The following is a 6853-nucleotide window of genomic DNA, read 5'->3' as shown; positions in this document are numbered from 1 at the left end:
AGGCAAGATGACCATACCCTCGAAATCACTTCTATCTTTGCTTTGCTAGTTGTTCGTTCTATTGCCATGCTGCGCTACCTACCACTTGCTATATCATGCCTCCAATATTGCCATGTCAAGCCCCTAACCATCCTTTCCTAGCAAACCGTTGTTTGGCTAAGTTACCGCTTTTGCTCAGCCCTTCTTATAGCCTTGCTAGTTGCAGATGAAGTTGAAGTTTGTTCCATGTCGGAACATGGATATGTTGGGATATCACAATATCGCTTATTATATTAATGCATCTATATTTTTGGTAAAGTGTGGAAGGCTCGGCCTTATGCCTGGTGTTTTGTTCCACTCTTGCCGCCCTAGTTTCTGTCAGACCGGTGTTATGTTCCTTGAGTTTGCGTTCCTTACGCGGTCGGGTGATTTATGGGACCCCCTTGACAGTTCGCCTTGAATAAAACTCCTCCAGCAAGGCCCAACCTTGGTTTTACCATTTGACCACCTACCACCTACACTTCCCTTGGGTTTTCGCGAGCCCGAGGGTCATCTTTATTTTAGACCCCCACGGGCCAGTGCTCCTTCGAGTGTTGGTTCGAACCGAGCTGCCTGCGGGGCCACCATGGGGAAACTTGAGGACTGGTTTTACTCGTAGCTAGTCTCATCCGGTGTTGCCCTGAGAACGAGATATGTACAGCTCCTATCGGGATTTGTCGGCACATTGGGCGGCTTTGCTGGTCTTGTTTTACCATTGTCGAAATGTCTTGTAAACCGGGATTCCGAGACTGATCGGGTCTTTCCGGGAGAAGGTTTATCCTTCGTTGACCGTGAGAGCTTATAATGGGCTAAGTTGGGACACCCCTGCAGGGTATTATCTTTCGAAAGCCGTGCCCGCGGTTATGAGGCAGATGGGAATTTGTTAATGTCCAGTTTTAGAGAACTTGTCACTTGACTTAATTAAAATACATCAACCGTGTGTGTAACCGTGATGGTCTCTTCTCGGCGGAGTCCGGGAAGTGAACACGGTTTGAGTTATGAATGACGTAAGTAGGAGTTCAGGATCACTTCTTGGTCATTACTAGTTGACGACCGTTCCGTTGCTTCTCTTCTCGCTCTCATTTGCGTATGTTAGCCACCATATATGCTTAGTGCCTGCTGCAGCTCCACCTCATTACACCATCCTTTCCTATAAGCTTAAATAGTCTTGATCTCGCGGGTGTGAGATTGCTGAGTCCTCGTGACTCACAGATTCTACCAAAACAGTTGCAGGTGCTGGCGATGCCATTGCAGATGATGGGATCGACCTCAAGTGGGAGTTCGACGAAGAACGTGGTCGTTACTATGTGTATTTTCCTGATGATCAGTAGTGGAGCCCAGTTGGGACGATCGGGGATCTAGCATTTGGGGTTATCTTATTTTCATTTGGATCTTGACCGTAGTCGGTCTATGTGTGTATTTTGGATGATGTATGAATTATATTTATGTATTGTGTGAAGTGGCGATTGTAAGCCAACTCTCGTTATCCCATTCTTGTTCACTACATGGGATTGTGTGAAGATGACCCTTCTTGCGACAAAACCACAATGCGGTTATGCCTCTAAGTCGTGCCTCGACACGTGGGAGATATAGCCGCATTGTGGGCGTTACAGGGGTGTGGCGTACCGCAAAACGGAGGGAAACGACCTTTTGCTTAAGCGCGCACGGTCGAAACGGGGTCCTGTTCATCGAGAAGGGTCTGGCATACCGCAAAACGGAGCAAACGGCCTTCTGCTCGACCGGCTATGGTTGAAACGGGATCCAGTTCATCGGGAGGGGTCTTGTCGTGGAATTGTCACGGCAGATGTCCTCGAGCTAGGACTTAGTCGTGAAGCCATCGCAACTAGGAAGCTTAAAGGGGTTAAGCGGGACAAGGAACACGGGAGTTATACTGGTTCGGCCCCTTACGGTGAAGGTAAAAGCCTACGTCCAGTTGAGGTGGTATTGATTAGGGTTTCAATGAGCAGGGAGCTTGATTGCTATGCCTGGCTCTCGATGAGATCTTTCTTGTCCTGAACCGCCGCCGGGTCGTCCCTTTATATAGAGAGGTTGACACCCAGCGGCTCTCAGAGTCCTGGCCGGCTCATAAGAGTATCCGGCTCGGACTCTCAACTATTCTTGTCTTACACTACAAGTTCTACCATAATGGCGGTTGTAACTACGGGCGTTAAGCCATCTCCGGGTCTTAAGCCCATCTTTGGCCCGCCGTCTTCAAGCTTGGCGCCGGGCTTCACGCGATGACCATTATGAGTAACCCGGCCCCTCCGGGCGGGTGACTCTAAGGTTTATATCCTCAACATTAGGCCCCAGATTGATTTGAACCGGTTCATGTCAATCTTCAATTCTTCTGAGAGAAAAAATCTTCCGGCTTATGGCCGTGTGAAGGTTACAACCCGCCGTGACGTCATCTTCTGGATTCTTGGTGACCCGCTGTGACGTCATCCTCCATTAAGTCCATTTTTTACTCCATCATATCCGCAATGGATCTTATCCTTAATTGCCGTCCCGAAAATCGAGGCATTTTTATGGTGAGATACCCGCGCCGTGGCCTCCTCGTTTCTCGCGCCCACTTATGAGCCTCACCTTATAAATAGCCCGGCCCATGAGCCTCGTGCCACTCATCGCCTCCATCTTCTTCTTCCTCTCGCCACTGTGCTGCCGCCCGAGCTCCGTTGCCGCCGCCGCCGCGGGTTTCTTCATCTTCACCAACTCAGGCCGCTGCATCACCCTGACGTGACCAGAGAAACGCGACGGATTTCCACCGTAACTCTGCACCTGTAAGTCTCCGCACCTCTCCACCGTAGATCCACATTAGGGTTCCACTGTTCTTCGCCGTTCTTCGCTGTTCTTCGTAAGTTCTTTGTAGTTCTGCCACTATGACCATGTTTCGATCCAAGATTAGCACAGAACTCCTGCGGTAGTTGTAGCTCATCCGTTTTAACACTAGTAGATCCCCTTTGTTTGAAAGAAGATCCCACTCTGAATCCATGGACTTCTTCTGCGTCAGTTCTAGGTCTAGAATTTTTTTCTCTTTATCCAACCGTTTGATCCAAAATATTCACTGCGATCTGTGAAACTTGTTTTCACCAGATTTAGTCAAAAATTGCCTCTGCTGAGCCATGGCGGCTTATGTTTCCGGCTCAGAGAAGCCATGCGCCGTAAATTTTTCCGGCTCATGTATGATAAAGCCGTAGACAATTTTGAATTACTCACGATACTTGCAACGGCTTAGATAACCCGATGCACTTAACCATATGTCATTAGGCCCCTCTCATAAGCCGCCATCTGAGTATTTGAACTGTAAACATCTGCCGGCTTATAATTGAACCGGACATTTTCCTTTTGTCATAGGCTTCATCTTTCACAATGCCTCCCAAAGCTCCCAAATCACCCATTACGTGCAACTGGATGAGGTCCAACGTCACCAACGACACCTTAGCTGAATTCGTAAAGACGGGTTACCTCCCCAAGAAGGATGTCATGTCTTACCGTGCCCCTAACCCGTCAGAGGAGAGACCGCAACCAAGGGAGGGTGAGGTAGTGATTTTTGCTGATCACATGAGCCGGGGCTTCGCACCGCCCGGCTCAAAATTCTTTAGAGATGTGCTGAGTTTCTTTGATCCGCGGCCACAAGACATAGGACCCAATTCCGTGTAGAACATATGCAACTTCCAAGTATTCTCCGAAGTCTACCTTGGAGAAGAGCCCAGCCTTCTGCTCTTTAGAGAGCTATTCTATTTGAACCGCCATAATGAGTGCGCCAACGGACCGAGCCTGGAACTTGGTGGAATCTCCATTCAACGCCGGAGAGACTGCCTCTTTCCTTACGCTGAGCCGCCCAGCCATCCAAAGGACTGGAACCAGCGTGGTTTTACTGCCAGGACACGTCTTCGGCTAACGAGAGCCCTCTGCCTGGCTTTCGTGTCGTGCGTCTGGAAGTAAACCACCCTCTGGCCGACAAACTATCTCAGGCGGAGCGTCAACCTCTGATCCCCACCATCAACAAGATCAAGGCTCTCCTGCGCAACGGCCTCAACGGCATTGATCTGGTCCGGGTTTGGATCTCCTGGCGGGTGATCCCCTTGAGCCGCCGCGCCGGCTTAATGTGTGATTACACGGGCCGGAAAGATGACCCCCTGCGACATAGCCGCAACGATCTTCCTGAAGACGTTGTTGAAGATATGACCAAGGCCCTCTTGAATGAGAGCTTGGCAGACTGCGGGAGGACCGGCTTAAGCCCCTTCTGCAAGACCAACCCGGCCCCAGCGGTAAGCCGCTGATCTGAACATCATATTTTCTCCTTTAGATAGTTTTCATCTGAACCTTAAGAAATCTTCATTGTATTTTTCAGGCTGATGATAAATTCTGGAAGGTCAAGTATGACCATGAGGCGGCCAAGAAGGCCAGGAAGGCTAAGAAAGCCGCCAAGAGGGCCGCTCCCCGCAAGAAGGGAAGCAGGCCTACTGCCTCAGAGCTGCTTCAACTAAGTGACAGCTCCGAGTCAGAGGTAACCCCTGAACCTGTAAGCTCTTGTTGCATTTCTTGTTTATTCCTGTCCACCTTATTGATACTGATCATCAGCAGGATGACATCGGAGCAAGTAACCCGGTGACTGAAGAGGTAATGACACTTTCCTCTGACTCGGAGCCCTTGCCAAGGCTGAAAGTCCGAAGAGTAACCCGGAAAGTAAGATTTTCACATCCTTTAGCTTATCAAGATCCACAATTTCTTTTGAAGCAACAGATTCATGCTGACCTCTCCTCCGCTTTACCTGAGGCGTCAAGGAAGCGCCGGACCGAGGTTATCTCCAACTTATATCCTTTTCATCCTTTGGCGGGTGTTATACGTCAACCGCTCAATTCTTCTGATTCGAATTATCAGGAAACTTCACCCTCCTCTGGCGACTCTATGCAAGCGAACCTGCCGGCTTTCAAGACCGTACCCGGGTAATGATGATCATCTCTTGTTGTGCTTATCTTTACTCATACTTTTGTACTAACCTTGTGTCCTTTCAGTGCTCAAGAAAAACTTAGTAAAAGAGCAAAGAAGAATAAGCCGGTCGAAGAGCCGGCCTTGCCTGAGCCGGAGGTTTCAGCTCAAGAGCCGCCAGCTGCCTCTGCTCCTGAAGCCACCACTCCAACTGATGAGCCAGCCATGGAGACTTCCACCAACCTGGATATCTCCAGCCCGGCTCAGCCGGCCGATGACCCGGACGTGGTAATCACCCGGACGGAGTTTGTCGAGCCGGGGAGACCCACTGCGCTGGCTAAGTGCTCTACGAAGGAAGAATTGCTAGAGCGCCACCGGGCCAAGCTGGACATCACCAACTACGCCAACCTGAGCATTGGAGAGATCATCTCCGACTATGTGAATCAAGTGCACAGCAGCCGGGACTTGGAGATTGAAATGGTGAAGCAGATACAGCAGAAGTCTGAGGTAATACTCTATTGCTTACTGCATAATCATCTTTACCATACTAGCCCCCAAGTCTACGACTTATGATAGAATATATTGTAGCCTAAATTTCCGGCTTACTTCCATGAACCGGTAATTTGTAGATAGAAACTTTCGACATGCATTAGCCCCCAAGTGCCAAGTGTCTTTGCTTGGAAAGTGCTTGGGACTTTAAAGTTGCATAATAATTGTTCATACTATAACCCGGAAATTGTGCAGGCTGCTTGTAAGAAATTCGAGGCTGACATCTCGGAGCTTAAGAACCGCCTGAAGACTCAGGAAACTGAGACACGGAAGGCCAACGCCAAATTTGAATCCAGCATTGCTGCTCAAGAGAAGCTGAAGAAGAAGTTTGAAGCTGAGAGGAAGACTTGCGCCGAAGAGAAGGCTGCTCTGGTAAGCCGGGCCGAACAGGCGGAGAAGGCTCTGACGGAGAGCACCGCCGAACTCTCCGGCTTAAAACGCCATGTGTCACAAATGGTCGCCGCAATCTTCGGTAAGTCCTTCTGCAGGCTTTGAACAAGTTTACAGTCTTTATGTCTCATAACTCCCATCATTGAGAACGGCTTATCTTACTTTGTTAAACAGGTCCCAGAAGCGCCAACCTCCATCAGAACGTGCTGACCAAACTGAAGGCCATGTACACCCTGGTGGAGCAACTCTACACCGGGTCACGGCGTGCTTTGGCCGTGGTGGCCCTATCCAATGAGGTTCCGACTCACCTGGCGGAAGTACTTCGCCTGCTTGCCGTCCTTCCTCAGCGTGTCCAAGAGCTGCGACGGGCCTCTGCAAGAGCTGGAGCCATAGCTGCTCTGAGCTGGGCCAAAGCTTTCCTTCCAGAGCTAGACCCGGCTGACATTGCACTTGGTTACCCCAGCTTGAAGGAAGACGGCACCCCCTTCGACCAAATGGACTTTGCTGCCTGCGTGAAGATCGTGCGCCCGGTGGCCACCCTGATTGGGAATGACACCGATCTGACCAAGTATCAGCCGGGCTACGATGCAGAGAATCAGAGGATCCCCACTCCGCGTTATGAAGCCATCAGCTTAGTCCCGCCGACTCGTAAGCATACCTTTGCCCCGGAAATTGACCCGGCCGGGTTAATTGACGAGGAAGCTCAATTTGAAGCTTTGAGCGGCATTGACTGGAAATCGTCAACCTTCCAAGTCTTGGGAACAGCCGGAGGAGCGGAGAGGGATGAGCCGGAAGCTTCGACCCGGCAAGCATCTTGACTCTTTAGGCGGCTTGTTAAACAATGCTTCACCCTTTTGGACTCGGGGAGTCTTGTAATAGAATAGGACCAACATTTTAACTTTGTCGTGCCATCGTGCACGTGTTGAATGCTTAAGTCCATTGAAGTTGCATCCTTATATTCTTCCGG

The sequence above is a fragment of the Triticum aestivum genome, chromosome 1D (genome assembly GCF_018294505.1).
Source record: "Triticum aestivum cultivar Chinese Spring chromosome 1D, IWGSC CS RefSeq v2.1, whole genome shotgun sequence".
NCBI classification, from domain to species: domain Eukaryota; kingdom Viridiplantae; phylum Streptophyta; class Magnoliopsida; order Poales; family Poaceae; genus Triticum; species Triticum aestivum.
Note: the sequence above shows the minus strand (reverse complement) of the source record.